The sequence below is a fragment of the Dipodomys merriami genome, unplaced genomic scaffold (assembly GCF_024711535.1).
Source record: "Dipodomys merriami isolate MVZ:Mamm:240054 unplaced genomic scaffold, mDipMer1.0.p SCAF_8, whole genome shotgun sequence".
Taxonomy (NCBI): Eukaryota; Metazoa; Chordata; class Mammalia; order Rodentia; family Heteromyidae; genus Dipodomys; species Dipodomys merriami.
The window spans coordinates 62410784-62430739 of record NW_027206401.1 but is presented as its reverse complement, the minus strand read 5'-3'; the positions used below and the strand labels follow the sequence as shown (position 1 = coordinate 62430739).

Sequence of the window (19956 nt, the reverse complement as noted above, 5' to 3'; positions counted from 1 at the left end):
ATTGGTACACAACACACACACACGATATAATTGCATCCTCAGGATGTCAAGTGTAGCAGGAGCTCGGCAGCTGAAAGGCATATGACATTGCATTACATTAGGATGGAGGAAGGAGAAGGTGCTGTGGACTTCATCACTAGAGGAATACTATCCTCAATATGAGCTCACAGAGAAGACTTCCTGGAGAAAGTGACCTGAAATCTCACCATGAGTGCTTCAACCGGAGAAAGGCTGGAGGCCGTAAGGTAAGAATGTACCGGACCAAAGGAAGAAAGCGAAGGCCAAGCAGATTTTGGCCCAGCATGAGCAAAGAAGTCATGGAAACCCTGAGAAGCCATACCACGAGTCTGAATGCTTGTCACAGAGCAACAAGAAATGTGGGGCGTTTTAATTAGCAGGATAGTGGCACAGTCTCATTTGCTGGTGGAAAGATCATTCATTTGCTGTGTTTCCCAGAGAAATTCGGAGTCAGCTGGTTTGCTGGGGGCACTGCAGGTGTTGTGTTCTACACTCTCTTCTGCAGGAGAGTTGAATGTACTATGCGACTGGACATGTCTTCTCTAAAACTGACAGGCAATTCAACACCCCAAAGACTTGGAACCAGTGTGGCTCAGGAGGGTCACATGATTCCCAGGGCCTTGGCTGGCCCAGAGGTCTCTGGATGTTACTCTGTGTTGTCAGTTCCTCTGAACTTTCTCTGCCATAGGTCATGTTCCTTTAGGTAGGGTCCCTGGAAACTGGGTCACCAGTTTTCCCTGTAGGAAAGCCGAGAGAGGCCTAAGAGCAGGGGCAAGCCCAGGGCAGGTGCAAGCAAACTGGGGAAAAGCCAGCCACCCTGGGCAAGGTCTCCAATGAGAAGGAAAATGGATATTCCACACCATGCCTGCATTTCAAAGGATAAAAGGTGGGCTAAATATGTATATTACACACTGGTAGCTCATTAATCCTAGCTATTTAGGAGGCTGAGATCTGAGGATTAATGTCCAAAGCCAGCCCTGACAGGAAAGTCCGTGAGACTCTTCTCTCCAATTCCCCACCAGAAAACCAGAAGTGGAGCTGTGACTCAAAGTGGTAGAAGGCTAGCCTTCAGGGAGAGAGCTCAGGGACAGTGCCCAGGCCCTGAGTTCAAGCCCTGTGTCAGACAAAAAAAAAAAAAAGGCATACTACTGAATTCCCAAACTTAGCTTTCTTTAATTGCAAAATGTCATTATTGAGTATTATGCATGGTGAAGATTTTGATGGTATTTTAAACTTGCTGGACTTTTCAATCTTTATTCTCAGCCCTTTCTGGATTTCTACAAGTGGATTTTAGGTAACCTGGAGCCCAGGGGACTATGATCCTTCAGAGACCCTGGAGGGAAACAGTGCTCTTCTACAGCTAGAGGCGCATGACACATGGCTTAAAACTTGGTCACTATGTTAACACTATTTACATTTTATTTATATACATTGTGTGTGTGTGTGTGTGTGTGTGTGTGTGTGTGTGTGTGAGCGCGCATGTACACACATGTACACGAGTTCTGGGTGTTTGAATTCAGGGCTGGGTGCTGTCCCTGAGCTTTTTCACTCAAGGCTAGCACTCTACCATTTTAAGCCACAGCTCCACTTGTTGGTAGTTTATTGGAGATAAGAGTATCAGAGACTTTTCTGCCTGGAATAGCTTTGGATAGCAATTTCCAGATCTCAGTCTCCTGAGTAGCTAGGATTACAGGTGTGAGCCCAGTGACCAGCTCATTTATACATTTTTGAATTGACATATAAAACTTGTCCACATCGATGAGGTACAATATGCTATCTCAGTCTATATACATGTTTTGTAATGTTCGAATCAGGGTAAACATACTTGTGTCTTCAAAATCATTTCTTGGTGGTGAATATATTCAAACACAGCCAGATGCACCTTTTTAGCTTTTCTTTTTTTAATGTACAGGATATGATCATTACCTTATTGAGTAACACAATGTCAGATCTTCTTCTATCTAACTATAACTTAGTATTGGTTTATCAACCTTTTTCAATCCCAGAAGATTGATACAAATTCTCTATTTACTTAAGAGTTTAGGACAAAATGTAGACTTTTAAAACCAAACAGATAGCTTGAAAGAGACTTCTAAGGATCCCTGGTTCAGTGGCCCAGGACTCCGAGAAGTAAGGCTCAGCCTCCTGACCCTGTGTACCACGAGTGAGGCCATCCCAGAAAGAGATGCAGACTGCTCTAAGGGATCCATTCGCAGAAAAGAAATCTATTTCTGCTTCTTCAAGAGCCAGTATGACACAGTTCAGAACACTACTCTTTTGCATTCGTTATTATATAAATTATATATAATATATATGATATATAACATATTTTTGGTTTTCTAAACGTCCTGTCCAGAGGGGTTATAGTTACATAAGTCAGGTGGTGAATACATTTTTTTAAGACAATGTCATCCCTTCCTTCCCTCTCTTCCAGTTTTTCCCTCCCATCCCCTAACAGAGTGTCTAGTGAGTAGCATTGCTTCATTTGCTCTTCCTTTCTCCTTTCATTCCTATGCCTCACCCTTACCTCCCCTCAGACAGATAAACAGAGGCACTGCACCTTTGTGTTCCTCTCCTAAGAGTATCCTTTGTTCTCACTGTGTGCGAATACCTACAGTCCTGCGTAATTTATCATGTACCGGTGCATTTCAGATCTAGCTTCTGCATATGAGAGAAAACCTGTGTCATTTGTCTCTCTGAGCTTGGCTTACCTCACTTAGCAGGATTTGTCCTAGGTCCATTAATTTCCCAGCAAATGACACAGTATCATTCGTTCTAATGGCTCTGTAAAACTCCATTGTGTATAGGCACCATATATATTTTTTTTTTTTGGTTTACCATTTACTGTAGGGCATCTGGTCTATTTTCATAGGTTGGCTATTGTGAATAGTGCAGCAGTGAACACGAATGTGCAAGTGTCCTTACTTGTTAATGTTCTGGGTATGTGCCCAGGAGTAGCAAAGTTTTTTGTTGTTATTTTAAAATAAATACCCATAAGTAGAATGGCTATATGTGTTAGTTCTGTTTTGTGAGGGGGTTTGATTTTTTTTTTCTCAGAGGAATCTCCACACGGGCTTCCATAGCAGCCACATGATTGTGTGCTCATCAGCTGTGAGGGGGTTCTGGTTGCTCCATATTTTCACCAATTCTATGCAATTATTTCTTTGGCGGTAATACCCATTGTGACAGTTATGAGGTGATCATTCACCTGGTTTTGATTTGTATTTTGCTGATGACAAGTGATGTTGAAAACTTTTATTACCTATACCTTCTGGCTTCTTATCTTTTGCATTATTTGCTTAACTGCTTCAGTGAGATGCCATAGGACCAGGAGCTCCTGGAAGGGGTGGTGTTTGACCATCCTGTGGTTGCTTTCTCATTCTGGGAACTGGGCTGTTCTGTATCTATTTACATAAGGTAATTGATGAGTTTATTTGTCTATTTCCTTCTTAGGCAATGAGCCCTTGTGGGGACACGTACTAGCCCCCAGAGCATCTGTCTGACAGGCATTCAGTAAATATTTGTTGAAACAAAGAAAAAGTATAATTAAGTGATGTGAAGTCAGAAAGGCTTCAGAATGGATCATGAAAAGCTCAGACAACCTAACTTACCCTGTTCAAAAGATCTAAACAGTGAACGTTTCCTCAAGCTCCTGACTCTCTCATCTGATTCCCATGGCTCCCATTTAGGAATAACTTTGTTCTTCCTAAGTTTATTCCAAAAAGGAGATATGTAAACTGAACATTCCACCGGAATGTTGCAACAGGAAACGGAGTAGCTGCAAATCTCCTACAAAAGGAATTCAACTACTTAGCCTGGGTCAGTAAATACTAATATTGTAAAATGAAAGAAAACAAACCACTATGTGATTTATAACGTTATTAACTATTACTATAGAAATTAAACTTGAATTTTAGAAAGCAAAGCTAGCACATTTAGTAATACAACAAACAAGGAGACTATTCAGGTATGGTTAGTTTAGAAAGACTTTTGGTATCTCTGGAAAAGAAAAGTTTTCCTCTACAATGAAATGGTCAAAAGTAGCCTAAATTCTCTATAGAAAATGTTCATTAAATACTCTGTAGACCAGCTGTCATCCAAAAGAAATATCAAATAGATGTCTTTTATTATGTTAAAATTTGTTTTAATCATAAGATGCTAGTAGCTCACACCTATAGTCCTAGCTACTCAGGAGGCTGAGATCAGAGGATCACAGTTCGAAGTCAGCCCAGGCAGGAAAGTCTGTGAGGTTCTTATCTTCAATTAACCACCAAAAAGCAAGAAATGGAGCTGTGGCTGGAGTGGTAGAGCACTAGCCTTGAGCACAAAAATTCATGGACAGCACGCCGGCTCTGAGTTCAAGCCCCAGGACCTGCACCAAAAACAAAAACAACACACACACACACACACACACACACACACACACTTGCTTTTATCATCACTCTGACAGTTGAATTTTTTAAAAATATACTCATATGCCTAATAATCTTTTTTTGCAGAAATAGAAAATTTTACCCTAAAATTTATATGGAATCTTAAGAGCCCCCAAATATTTACAGCAGCCTTGCAAAAGAACAAAGTTGGAGGTCTCATTCTTCCCAATTTCAAAGCTTATTGTAAACCTACACTCATGACAGGCATGAACATCTGTAGCACACAGAACACAAAAGCAAATCTCTGGTACAGTCAAATCACCAAAACCATTCAGGCCAGGGTGGGGAGTTTGGGGGGAGAGCCTTTTCAGCAAACAGTGTTGGAAAAACTGGATATCCACATGAAAAGAAGAAAAGTAAACCCTTACTGTACCCTATTAGACAAAAATTAAATCAAGGTGAATACAAAGTGAGTTGTGTGCCCATAGCTCACAGCTGTGATCCTAGATACTCAGGAAGTTGACACCTGGAGGATCACTTTTGAAGTTAGTCAGGGAGACAAATCTTAGAGATTCTTATCTCTAGTTAGCCAGAAAGAAGATAAAAGTAGAGATATAGCTCAAGTGTTAGAGTAGTAACCTTAAGCGAGAAAGCTGAGCTCAAGGCCCTGAGCTCAAGTCCCAGTACAGTCATACACACACACACACACACACACACACACACACACACACACACACAGATTAAAATGCAAAATGTAAGAGCTAAAACTGTAAATTACTCAGAAAAGCTCAGAAAAAATATTTCATGATGTTGAATTTGGCAGGTATTTCTTGGACATGACACCAAAACACAGAAAAAAATTCAGTCATACTTAAACATTTTCCTGCATCAAAGAGTACAGTTAACCAAGAGAAAAGCATCTCATGGACTAGGAGAAACATGTACAAGCCACTTGTCTAACGGATAAATGTCAAGAATATTAAAGGATCTCTACCATTAAATTTTTTTAGTGGGCAAAGCTCTTGAACAGCCATTTTTCCAAAGACATTACACAAATGACCAAAAAGCACACAATAGGGGGCTCAGTATCATAAGCCATTAGAGAACTGTGAACCAAAATTGAAATTCATTGGGACCATTTTACACATATTGGGATATCCTTTATCAAAACAAAACAGAAAATAACAAGTATTCATGAGGATGTAGAGAAAGTGTAGGAATGCCATATGCCACCAGTAGACTTGTAAAATGGTGCAGCCACTATAGAAACTATTATGGGAATTTCTCAAAGAGTGAAAAATAAGAGTAGCAAATGACTCAGCAGTTCTACTTCTGGGTATAAATACAAACATATGGAAAGCAGAGACTCAAATAGGTATTTGTGCATCAATGTGCATTCACCACAGTTAAAAGTTTAAGGAACCCAACTGGTAGATAAATGTATTATCTAAATGCAGCGTATACAGATAATGGAATGTTATTCAGCCTTTACAAGCAGGGGAATTCTGATAAATGTCACTGCATCAATAAACCTTGAGACTGTTGTGCCAAGCGAAATAAGTCAGTTACAAAATGCCAAATACTGTATGAGTCCATTTGGATGAATTAGAGTAGTTAAATTCACAGACAGAATGGTGGTTGACAGGACACGGAAGGGAGAGGATTGAATATGTTTATCTCCAGTTTAGGAGATTATGACATGCAGATGGATTGTGTCAATAGATGCAATACACAGTTTATGTGCTTATTTATCAGTTACTTATGCTTCAACTCAGAACTTCTCACTTTCACTCAGCCTACCTTCCTTCCTTGCTTTGTTCCTTCCTTTCTTCCCACCTCCTCTCTCTCTCCCTCTCTCCCCTCTTTCTCTTTTTCTTTCTTCCCTTCCTTCCTTCCTTCCTTCCCTCTCTCCCTCCCTCCCTCCCTCCCTCCCTCCCTCCCTCCCTCCCTCCCTTCCTCCCTCCTTCCTTCCTTCCTTCCTTCCTTCCTTTCTTCCTTCCTTCCTTCCTTCTTTCCTTCCTTCCTCTCTCTCTCTCTCTTCTCTCTCTCTTTCTTTCTTCCTCTTTCTTTCTCTCTGTGCCAACCCTGGGGCTTGAACTTTTGGTAAATTTAATCCTTTCAACATAAACCAACATCCCAGATGCTGTTTTTTAGCTTTTTTGTTCAACTTTACACTTGAGACACAGTTCTACTTTCTGATTTTTAATGGTTGATTGGAAATCAGAGTCTCATGGATTTGTATGCCCAGGCTGGCATGGAACTTTGATATTTGGATCTCAGCCTCCTGAATTACAGATATGAGCCGCTGGTGACTGGTTCACTCAGCTTTCTTGCTCATATCTGGTATTATACCATCCAAAACAGCTTTTTTCCCCCCCTGGAAATGGAGTCTCAAAGACTTTTATTCTCTGAGGTTGACTTTGAACTTGGAATGACCAGATTTCAGCCTCCTGAGTAACTTTACCTGGTACAAGTCATTATCACTGGCTATATATTTAATAACACTAAACTATACACAACTAGAGTAAAAGTGATGTTTTTATATGGCATATATTTTACTCTGTGTGTGTGTGTGTGTGTGTGTGTGTGTGTGTGTGTGTGTGTGTGTGTGTGTGTGCCAGTAATGGGGCCTGAACTCATTCAGGACCTTCCTTTCTTGCTTAGCTTTTTTTTTCTCAAGAATGATGCTCTACCACTTGAACCACATTGCATGTCTAGCTTTTTCCTGATTAGTTGGACATGGGTTTCTGGCAATTGTCTGTATGAACTAACTTTAAACCATGATCTTTGGATCTCAGCCTCCTGAGCAGCTAGGATTACAGGTGTAAGTTGCTGGCACCCAGCCTTTCGCCAAACTTTGTAAGAATTTAACATTCCCCTATTCGACCCCAACAATTCTGAGGAAAATAAAAATCCTTTATTGCTAATTATCCATTTTTTAAGAAGTGAAAACACCATGAAACAAATTTTCTAAAGTCTACATAGTCTTATCTTCCTCATGACTAGCCATCTGAATATTGGTGTCATCCAATGACAATGCATTTTTGCTCTGTGATTTTTCTCATGTTTTCTTCAGTGCATACCCTGGGGTATTAATAGTGAGACAGCTGCTGTGTCCTGAATTAGAAATCAGCCAGGGTCACAGGTTCCCAGAGGCAGGGCTAGGAGTCCACGGTGCAGAACTTCTGAAACTCCACAAACATGCCAGGTAAGAAAGACCTTGGACAGAGCCGGGCAGATGAGGTACAGCTGTGGGAGCCAGGTGAGAAATCCGATTCTTCAGAGCACTGAGAACTGATTCCTAAGACACAACTGGTCAGTATTCTGTGGTTATTTACCCAGCTCAGTTAATATTTTTTGTGTGTATTTCAGTCCTGGGGCTTGAACTCAGGGCCTGAGCACTGTCTGTGAGCTTTTTTGCTCAAGGCTACCAATGTACCATTTGAGTCCCAGCTCCCCTTCCAGTTTTTTGGAGGTAAGAGTCTCCTGGCTGGCTTTTAACCTCAGATGTCAGCCTTCTGAGTAGGTAGGATTGCAGGTGTGAGCCACCAGTACCTGGCTTTAGCTCAGTAAATTCAATTCTATAACCAGCTAGACAGGACCCAGGACAGATCAAGTATCTTTGATATATTTCTGCTTCTCAAGTTAAATTTTATTCCCCTCCTTACTTTACCTATGACCACCCCCTATTTTAGACTCTGGGAAGTGTTATTCCATATTGAGGGAAATGGTCCCATGTAAGTCCATTTGGGGAACTGGGGTGGGGGTAGGGGGGTGGGAACAACTCACTTGCCACAAAGCTATTTGCATGAGGGACCCAGGCTCTTCCCAGGGGAAAAACTTTAATCCAGGGGGCAGAGGGTGCCATGTTGGTAGAAGAACAATAGAGCAGGGTCATAGGGGAAGGGTGAAAGGGAGTGCAACTTGGAACCTGTCACTCAGACTCCCGCCCACTCCTTCCCCTTTCACCCAAGTCTGAATCCCAGGGCAAAGGATGACAATCAAAGCTCCGACTACCAACTAGAGGGATTGGTCAATTACACTTCAAGGCCTTGCAGCCTCAGCAAAAAGAGGGGATGGTGAGGAGGCGGTCCTCATGTCCTGTATCCTGCCATCAGGGTGGGTGTCAGGGAACAAGAAGCAGGGCGCACACAGCAGGCTCAAGGGTATTATGGGTACTGTCAGCATGACTGCTGTAGGTTAGGGCAGGAAAATGGACAAAATAGCAAATGCTGATGCAAGGCGGGAAGATTAAGGGTGTGACACAAGTGTAGGTCATTCTTCTTTGAAGGAGCCTTGAATTGATACAGAGCAGGAGGGGCAAAGACAAAAGAAGGAAGAGACAGCTCCCAAGTCTGCTTATTTTTATCCTCCAGCTCTAAGAGCAAAGGAATGTGGATAGTCCTCTTTGAAAAGAGAAACTATTTCAGCCAAATAAGATAGCACCACCCTATCTGGATAGAGTTTACTCTGAGGTTTATTTGGATCACTTTAACACTGAGTTCCTGGGGTGTCCTACATTTTCTGTTCTATTCTTTACAGCTTCTGACCTAAGGGAGTTGCACATAGGCAGTATGCATTTGACCAACTCAGCAAAAGTGCACTTTAAAAACAAAAATACAAGAAAATCTCAGCCATTCTGAATCTATAGGGAATATCAAACTGAATGCTTTATCTTATTTTACTTTTTAAAGAAATCAAGCCTGGTGCTGGGGAGGTCTATAACTCTGATTACTCAGAAGGCTGAGAGCTGGAGGATAGTAATTAGCAGTAATTCCAGGTAGAAAAGTCCAAGAGATTTTATCTTTAATTAACCTGCAAAAAATCTGGACTGGAGGCATGAATCAAGATCCTTGGCTGTGAACAAAATGCCAAAAACGAGGCCCTGATTTAAAGCACCAGTACCAGCACAAAAAAGGAGGAAGAGGAAGAAGAAAAGGAGGAGAAAGAGGAAGACCAGGAGGAGGAGAACAAAGAGAAGAAGAAGAAGAATGAGGAAGAGAAAGATGAGAAGGAGGAGCAGGAGGAAGAAAAAGAAGAAGAAGGTGGAGGAGGAGGAAGAAGAAGAAGAGGAGCAGGAAGAGGAGGAGCAGGAGGAAGAAAAAGAAGGAGGAGGAGGAGGAAGAAGAAGAGGAGCAGGAAGAGGAGGAGGAGAAGGGGGAAGAAAAAGAAGAAGAAAATAATAATCAAGAGTTAGCATTCTAACACATTTTCAAGACTTTGAAAACAGTTGCTGATAATGTAGTTTTAAAAACTCAGATGTCTGGGTACCGGTGGCTCATACCTATAATTCTGGCTACTCTGAAGGTTGAGATCTGAGGATCAGTTTTTGAGGCTAGCCCAGACAGGAAAGCCCAGAGACTCTTATTTTTAGTTAACTACCCCCTCCAAAATAAAAAAAACAGAAACAAGAAAGAAAAAAGAAACTAGAGGTGGAGCTATGGCTCAAGTGGTACAGTGGTAGCTACCACTAGCTAGTACCTAGCTACCACAGCTAGGTACTACCTAGGGGTAGTATCTAGGCCCTGAGGTCAAACTCCAGTACCAGCACAAAAACAAAACAAACTAGAAAAAAATCTCAGGATGATCAGGCTGTATTTAAGCTATTTTTTTCATCTTCAAATTAAGAAACAAGTTTCTACCGTGAACTTAGAGCTAGCATCTTGCTGACTTTTACTTCTCTCTTAACTCTAGAGATTCAGTATGGTTAAAAAGTATGCACTTGAGAGTCTGTGCTAGACATATGCATCACCATTGCTAGCATGACCTTGATTGTATGAATTAGTTTCTCTGAACTCAGTCTCTTCATCTCTACAATGAGTACAATAGTCACTACCTTACAGAGTGTACATGAGCTAGTTGTATACAAGGTACCTGGTAAATGTCAGTTCCCTGCTTAGGAGTCAGACCAACAGTGGCTTTGTTCTGTAACTGGGTTGATTGACTCTGAACTTTAATTCCCCAACTTGCATGAAAATGCAATGTATATCAAGTCCCTTCTATGGTGCCTGGCATGCAACAGCAATAAAAATGTAATTTCCCCCTTTAAGCAGTGCATTGGTTGTTGTGGAACATCTGGATCTATTGGGCAATAATACCTAAAATAACTATCCACGAATGAAATCAACAAGTCGAAGGTGAAGTCATCTTTCTCATTCCTGTGACTCTCAATAACCTCTGACTGCCTCACCCACTTGTAACTATGCCTGTGTCTCCTGTGCCGTGGGTGTAACAGGCAACTGGCGGTGCCAGAGAAGCTGTGTTGGCTCTGCTGAGCCTTATAGCCGTTTAGAGCTATTTAGAGCCATCTTTTTTTTTTTTTTTTTGTCGGTCATGGGGCTTGAACTCTGGGCCTGGGCACTGTCCCTCAGCTCTTCAGCTCAAGGCGAGCGCTCTACCACTTGAGCTACAGTGCCACTTCCGGTTTTCTGGTGGTTTATTGGAGATAGGAGTCTCACGGTCTTTCCTGCCCGGGCTGGCTTTGAACCGCGATCCTCAGATCTCAGCCTCCTGAGTAGCTAGGATTACAGGCGTGAGCCACCAGCGCCCGGCTTAGAGCCATCTTTAAACTGTGATCCTCAGATCTCAGCCTCTTGTGTAGCTAGGATTACAGGTGGGAGCTGCTGGCACTCAGCTTAATTTAGGAAATTTTTAATAAATAAATCTCTCTCTTTTTTTGTTTTAATTCTTGAGTGGGAACCAATGACTCATGCCTGTAATTCTAGCTCCTCAGGAGGCTGAGAGCTGAGGATTGAGGTTTGAAGTCAGACCAGGCAGGAAGGCCTGTAAAACTCTGATCTCTAACTACCAAAAACCCAGAAGTAGATTTGTGGCTCAAGTACTGGCTTTGAGCAAAAATAGCCAATGGATAGGGGCTGGGAAGGTGGCTCAGTGGTAGAGCGCTTGCCTTGCATGCCTGAGGCCCTGGGTTCAATTCCTCAGCACCACATAAGCAAAAAGAAAAAAGGCGGAAGTGGCGCTGTGACTCAAGTGGTAGAGCGCTAGCCTTGAGCCTTGAGCTGAGGAACAGCGCCCAGACCGAGTTCAGGCCCCACAACCGGACCCCCCCAAAAAAAAAGCCAATGGATAGTATCTAGGTCTTGAGGTCAAGCTCCAGGACCAGCACTGAAAGACAAAGAGGTTTACTCTTTTTTAGAGAAAGTTTACATTTCAAAAGATGTTGGCTTATCATTCATTTAAGTTCACAATTCAGAGCCTCATGGTATATAAGGAATAAATAAGTATATTAAATAAATAAATAAAAATGAACTATTTATACTTCCTATTCATAATAGATATGTTCTATACAGTTGCCACCAACCTGAATTAGCAAATACAAAACCATTGCTTTTAGAAGAAACAGAGGTGCTTGTGAGTTCTCAGCACCATTTTTGTGAATCAGTCAACTTATTGCCTTGATTACTTATTTTTCTGTTTAATGACATCTTATTTAATCTAAGTTGTTGGTTAATTAGCACTGAATTCGGTCAATGATATTACCACACATGTCTGAAGGAAGGTTATCCAGTACATGTATTTTCTCCTGAGAGCTCGTCACAGCCTTTTCGTACTTAGAACAGACCTCAGCACTATGGTTGAAGCCGTTTTAAAACCACCAACAAAACAGTCAACAACAATAACAACAAAAGCACAAAAATGTAGAGAATGTGGGGCTAAATGACCCAGGAAAGGAAGACGACTACAATATGAGAACAGTGATTGGAAGGCCAGGTGAAATCTGTTCAAGTCCCTCTGTGACTCGAGTAGCCAGACAAGCCACGCAATGGCTGACTTGCCTATTACAAAGAAACCTTAGCAAGTTCTAAGTTACAGAATCTGAAGTTAATGAGGATCAACTACATTTTACAGCCACCAAAAGATCATCAGATAGAGGTGTGACGAAGATAATATTCATGACCACCCCAGTTCCCAGCCTCCATGGGGTGGGAGGTGGATGGAGAGAGAATAAGTCTTTAAGTCTTGGGGAGTAGTTTTCAATGGATACATACAACGGTCTTTAAAAAAATAGAACTTCAGAAGATCAGCTGGGTGCTGGTGGCTCACACCGACAATCCTAGCTACTCAGGAGGCTGAGATCTGAGGATCACAGTTCCAAGCCAGCCCAGGCATGAAAGTCCATGAGAGAGTGTCTTATCTCTAATTAAGCACCAAAAATCTGGAAGTAGAACGGTAGCTCAAGTGGTAGAGCACTAGCCTTGAATAAAAAGCTCAGAGACAGTGCCCATGTCCTGAATTCAAGCCCAGGATTAGCATGTGCACATGCATGTACACACACACACACACACACACATACACACACACACACATCTCTTTAATCACAGCTACTTCAGAGACAGGATATGAGGAAGAGGCCAGAGCAGACCAAGAGAAAATATAAAAGTAATCGAGACCTTATCTTAACAAAGACATTGGGTTCGGTGGTGCACACCTGTCTTTCCATCTATGAGGAAGGTATCAGTAGGAAGATGGTCATGAAGGATAATCTTGGATTAAAACCTCAAGACCTTATCTGAAAAACAGCTAAACAAAATAGAGCTAGAAGCACACCTCAAGCGGTGTGCCTGCCTAGCAAATACACCCTCCATTCAAGACTCTAATGTTGCCCGCCCCCACCAAACAAAAGAATCATGAAGCTTTAAATAGTCATTTTTTAATTATGTAGTTTGGTGGCAGGGTAGATAAGTGAGGTGAAAGGTATTCAAAATAAAAGGTCCCCACTCAAAAATTGAAAACCTTGAAAGCAGCACCATCTCCTCTTGCCACTTCCTCCTTTTCAGATGTTAAATTACAAAAAATAAGAAACACAAAAGGGCTGCCCACTCCTGCCTTGAGATCCCCAGCAGCTCCGTAGAGAAACCAGATGGAAGCTTGGAAACTCTTCTGCCTGCCCTGTGCTTTGAGTGGGCCTGGAGCACATCTCCACAGTGGGAAATCACAAACAGCAGCCACGGATTGGGTAACAGGCCCACCTAGAAGCCATTGTTTCTAATGTTGGCTAGATCACTAGACCACAGGTAACAGGCGTTGAAGCAGGGAGGGGCTGAGGTCAAGAGAAGGCGGGTAGACAGATGGAGAGAAGGGTGGAAGAATGGGTATATGTAAAATGGAAGCAGGTAACCTGTGAGGACCGGTGGGGTGTGGAGAGTCAAGGGACAATGAGGGAAGAGGTGATTGATTAAGATACAAGTTAGTGTTACTCACAAACTGACGTGTTGAATTGAAACTCTTTGTGCAACTACTTAAGGATAATAAAATGAAATAATGATCACTATTTTAAAATTAAAATATAAAAAAGCAAGCATAAAGGCCAAAGCGTATTAAGTTTTTCCCCTGCCTCTTGCATGAAGAACAGAATATGTTTCTTTCCTTTTCCCCCACTTTCTCTTGCTATACGAAAATAGATCCTTGCTAAAACTTCTACATGTGAGACTCTCCTTTTTGTGAGACATCCTGAAGTGTTTTTTATGACAAATCATAAGTGTCTGTAATTGGGGGGAAATTGAGAAACTGAAGAAATTCTGTCACCTCTTCCCTTCCTCTAGTGACAGTTTGACAAGAGAGACAAAGATGGTTGCACAAAGTTGATGCTATTTATGGCACAAAAACTTAAACATTTAAAAATAGATGACAAAGTATTATACAGGGCTTGAGAATTAATTGCTAAGGAGTTGAATGACATGAGAAATTCCTACAGCCAATTTGCAAAGCCACACATTAATGACCTTGCAACTATAGAAATAAACATGTGAACAACAATACTAAAATATTTGAAATTGCTCTTTCAAATTGGTAAGATTATGGATGGTTTTATTTTTCTTTATAATTTTTCATTTTCCTAAACTATGTTTTGAACCTTTTTCAATTGAAGATGTTTTCCTTTATTATACTCTCTACAATGTATATGTTATATATATATATGTATATATATATATATATATATATATATATATATATATATATAGAGAGAGAGAGAGAGAGAGAGAGAGAGAGAGAGAGAGAGAGAGAGAGAGAGAGAGAGAATATTCTAGGGCTTAAACTCAAAGCCTTGAGCTCTCTCTTGGCTTTTTCCTCTCAAGGCTGGCAGTCTACTATTTGAGCCATATCTCCACTTCTGACGTTTTGCCAGTTAATTGGAGATACGAGTCTCAAATTTATCTGCCTGGGTTGGTTTTGAACCATGATCCTCACATCTCAGCTTCCTGAGTTGCTAGGATTATAGGTGTGAGCCACATATGAACTGTACATATGTTTATGGGACCATTGTATTATGGTCCCTCTGAGGGATATAAACCATTATCACATCCAAATTTTTTACCTCTCCCTTTTACAGACCCTTCATCTTCTTACAAACAGTGATTTCAATGAGAATGCATGTTGGGTATGGCTCAAGCTATATAGCACCTGCCTACCTAGCATGAAGCTCTGAGTTAAGTCCACTACTGCAGGGGTGGGGGGAGAGAGAGAGAATGCTATAATGACCTAATGGGAATTCATTTTGCTTAGGTAACTTATTAATAGATTTTTAAAAAGAAGATTTGAAACAAGTAGCACTCTACTAATAGAATACCTATTCAGTTACCTAAGGTAACTGAAAATTTGAAACAATGACTCTTTTTGTTTGTTTTTTATTAATTATTATTAAGTAGTTGTAGAAAGAAGTTAAAATACCATATGATGATTGTGTGTGTGTGTGTGTGTGTGCGTGTGCGTGTGCGTGTGCGGGCACGCACTTGAACTAAGGGCCTGGGTACTGTCCCTTAGTTTTTTTTTTGCTCAAGGCTGGCACATATGAGCCACACTTACACTTCTGGATTTGTGGTGGTTACTGGAGATAAGAGTTTCACAGGACTTTTCAGCTTGAGCTAGTTTTGAACTGTGATCCTTAGATCTTAGCCTCCTGAGTAGCTAGGATTACAGGTGTGAGCCACTGGTGGCAGGCTAAACAAAAACCTTTCTATAATGTTTGAAATTGCTTATGTAAGTAAGCACCTGTTTCAGCTAATAGAAGTCTGGCTCCAGATACGTAATATGAACCTAATATATTTTACAGGGAAGGGCAGAGTTGAATTTAGTAGCTGCATCTTGGAGTGGACTAGAAAAATTCTTTTTAGGAATTTGACCAAATTTATTTATTCCTCTCAACTCCTTTCTGCAAGTGAAGAAACTATGCCTTGAAGAAATGAAGCTCTTGCCTCAATTTACCTTATTAGTAAGAAGCCAAGTACTAGATTCTGAAACAGGTGTTCCTTGCATTGCATGTTGCCATAAGGGGTCAGGAACAGTTACCTGTGAAACTCTGAAGTAAACAGAGCAAAGGCCCGTGGTGGAAGGACCCCCGCTGGATAAATATGTCCCAAGCAATGCCTCCACCATCTGGCCCAGTTTCCCCCACACCTCAGCTGGTGATGGGCTCACTAAGAGCTGTCCTCCATGAGTTTGTCATCAGTTTCAGAAACTTCCCCCAAGAGCACAATCCTGGGCTCTTCAAGACAGAGTTGGTGAGACAGGGAAGGCAGCTATGTAACTGTCCTTCTCTGACACTTCGGGTCCCTCATCTCCTCGGACCCTCTGAGCCCCTTCTCTCCCGGGGCATTCTAGGCCCTCCTTGCCAGGCCACTGCTGCTCGGGAGATAGCCCCAGGATGCACTTCTAAATGGAGAAAATATGCACTCCTGGGCATCTGTTGCACTGTGCTTCCCTGCACTCACAGTTTTATGCTTCTTTCTTGCCAGAGAGTTCTGTGGATGATGTCACTTTTCTCTGAAGAGAACAGGCTATCAGAGTTTTTTTTTTTTCTTCACTGACATAATTAATTATCTGTAGCTTGATTTAGGGCCAGAAAATTCTCAAGCCACAACTCCCTGAAGAATTAACTCTACTGTGCTGCTTGCTACACTTGCTGCTTACACTTTTAAAGAGACAGGGTACCATATCTTTTTCTTTTTTCTTTTCTTCTCACAGACACTGATAATGGTATTTTTGTTCAGTGACAACAAACAACAGAAAGTACACCAGGCTGCTATTCTGTGGTTTCACAGGGAAGACCTTTCGGTTCAGTGAGCAACAAACTCTGAAGGTCACTACAGATCAAGTATATAAAACAAAGCGTTTAGGGTACAGGCATGGTACAGGAATTCACCATGATTACTGAATAGATTCACTGGGGCAGGGTGGGGGATTTAATGAGTCTGAAAACCAGAAGAATAAGATCTCAACCAAAGCCAACCATTGAAAATTATTCACATGTGAATCAGCCTAGATGATTAGTAATAGAACCCTAAACACCAATATATGTAAACCTTAAAAGACATAAGATGTTTCTACAATAGTGATCCTGTATTTTGAGGTTTTGTACATGTCTTTTTTTAAATATATAGATCTGATGGATTTGAAGATTAGCAAACTAATCTAGTCAACTTGAAGGAGTAACTGAGATCAAAGATTTGATATGAATTTAAATATTGTAACCCCTCCTCCTGCAAAAAAAAAACTTTACAATCCCTCTGTTGTTTTAATTTTGCATTAAGAAAATTTGAATTGTGCTCTGCCTGGACCAACTCAGAGTGACGTTATCCCTTTAGATCTATAGTGGATAAAATTTTAGAGATCTTAAATTATGGTGTAATAAACGTTTGTTATTAACAAAATAAAATTACAGATGTGGTGAAAGCCTCCTACATCCTGGCAGCCCCTTAGGATGTATTTTTTTCCCATTAAAAAAAACCTAAGCTTTATCTGGCAGCATGACACTGACTCTAGTGCTGGAAACATCTGCCATACTATCTTGTATATTTTCAGAGCAGCTGGGTTTTTTGTTGTTATTGTTGTTGTTTTCCCCCCTCAAAATAAGTGGCCAAGATTTCCGTCAATAGCTGAGAACTTGTTGCAAGAAAGAACATTTTCGACGATGACAGTGGATAAAACAGCTCAGGGCCCTGCCCCCTCCCCCCAGTTTATTTCTTTACTAGGCTGCCAACCATTATTGCTTCAGACAATTGATATGCACTGACCTGGACTGAGGCTCTGTGGTGAGGAACCTTATCTGAGCTGTCATCGTGGTGTTCCATCAGTCACAAGAGAGTGGTCAGATGAAAGCGTGGGATCATGACCACATAGAAGAAGCAGGTGGATGAGGTCAGTCCACGTGACACTGCCAGATTTCTCAGCACTGAACTCACCATTTCATGTTCAACTGAGGTCAGGCAGATTCAATACTATGATGGGAACATCCCTAGGTTGCTTTTGATTTTCTCCATGACCTTGAGGGTGGCAAGAATGCTGTATGGTGCCCAATCTTATGCTGCTCTTCACCAATGATTCATCCCTAGAGCTAACGTGGCAAGACATCATGGAGGCTCAACAGCGTGGACATTTGTTCCAGCCAAAATCCTGGTGGCTGTGTCGCTCATGGTGTAACACCCATGTAGTCAGTTCTGAAGGCCTCCAGATGACTTAACCACAGCAAAGCCATTGGCAGCATTTCTGGCTGAATTAGCTGGTCTTCTTGCTTTCTCTAGCTAGAGCTCAGAAGGATTCACTAAAGGCACCATCAGAGGAGAGAATCGTGCACTGGTATTGCCACAACTAACTGGGAGGTATTCCATACTTCATAAAGCCAAGTAAAACACATCCCCATGCTCATTCTCCAAACCCAAATCTTTCCAACTTCTGTATTTCACTGAGTCCCCTAACTTTTCTATTGTGTGCTGGAAACTCGTACAACTACAAGTGAACTCTCCCAAGTTCACCAACTCAATTTGATAATGTTCCTGTCCTGTGTGAGCTTTCTCACACACACACACACACACACACACACACACACACACACACACACACACACGAGTGCCAAAAGTTATCTAATAGCCAAGCTTGGGAACCACTGTCCCAAGAGAATCACGGCTCTCTCCTGATGATTCTGACTACTCAATAGCTCAGAAGAAGTAGAAAGCTCCTCTCCCATTCCCCAAGTACTCTTCCAGGTACACTAGGTATGGAAGTGGTATGGACTTTCTCCTCATCTTTGCTTCCAGATCATTCTCCCTTCCTGAAATGTCCTGAAGCTTCTGTTACCATATAATATCAATGAATATCCTTTCTCTTCATGGCATTCACACCTCCACAGGTCCTTTTCCTTCCTTCCTTAAAGATTTTAGGTTGTAGGATATTGTCATCCTCTCTCTCTCTTCCTCCCCCTCTCTCTTTCACTTTCCCTCCCCTCCCTCCACCCCTTTCTCCCAGTACTAGATGGAAACAAAGGCCTGAAGATCTCCCTTAGCATTTTTGCTTAAGACTAGTGCTCTACCCCTTGAGCCACTTTTGGCTTTTTTGGGGGGTGAGGGGGTGGGGAGGGAGGTTAATTGGAGATAGGAGTCTCGTGGACTTTGCTGCCTCAGCTGGCTTCAAATTACCATCTTCAGACCTGAGCCTCCTAAGTAGCTAGAAGTACAGAACAGACAGGAGCCACTGATGCCCGGCTGTTATTTTCTCTAAATTACTTCTGTCAAATTTCTGGATAAGTCCAATATTCCCTTAGGTGATAATATAACACCCTCACCTCTGCGTTTCCTCAACTCTGTCATGATGATTCTGTTCTTCATAGGACTTCCATCCTTCCTTCAATAGCCATATTTTTTCCTTGCATCAGTATGGAACTTCCATCCATTTGTAAGTTTGACCATTCACCATTACCTCCTCTTCTTCCAGCTCATTCCCTATAGAACTTTAAACCTAACAATCCTTTGATGACAAGAGAATTTATAATCCATGGATTTGCTATCCTTCCTATGGATGTCACCCTCTCTTTCTCAATACACTTTTCTTTCCTTTTTATCTAACTTCAATTTTATTTGCATCCACCTTCATTTTCATGCCCCTTTCCTTACTTGAGTTGCCTCTTGTGTCAAAGGACAGCCTATGCGAATGCTCAAACCTATAGCTAGAGGAAAACATACCGTGCCAACTGATCTCCTTTGAAAAATCATGATTACTAGCCTTTAAGTGGCCTGCTAATGCCATCAAGAAGTCATGCTGTGTTTCTCTATTCCACTCCCATATATACTACTATTCCATAGCTTCTCTTCCTGTATCATGTTCTTCATATATTTAATCCTTTGCTATGTAGCTCACCAAGAAAATGAAAACAATTAGGAATAGACTTCCACAATCTTCCATCACTTCCATACAGCTAACTTTTTTTTCCCATTACTCTAAGTGAAATGGTTATTGGCTTCTAGTTAACTCCATCTTCTCACTTTGGTTCACCAGATTCCCTCATCTCTTGACTGTTAAGGGCAATAATTCAATGTTTCACTTGTCACCCATCTTTCCATTTCCCTCCAAACTGGCTCAGGCTCATCAGAATGTGTGTCAGCAACTTTCCATTGCTGTGACAAAATACTTGAGAAAACCAAGGATTGTTTTCCGGCCCAAGGATTCAGAGTTTTCTAACCACAAGAACTTGGTTGCTTGCAGGCCTGTGATGAAGCAGAACATCATGGTGGAAGCATGTGGGAGAGAAAAGCTATTCTCATGGTAGCCAGGAAGC

The 19956-nt window shown here is 41.6% G+C and overlaps 1 protein-coding gene across 5 annotated transcripts in view; it reads right to left on the bottom strand.

Moving 5' to 3' along the window:
* Positions 1-19956, bottom strand: part of Filip1 (filamin A interacting protein 1) — a 200765-nt gene that overhangs the window by 76131 nt on the left and 104678 nt on the right. The window lies entirely within an intron of this gene.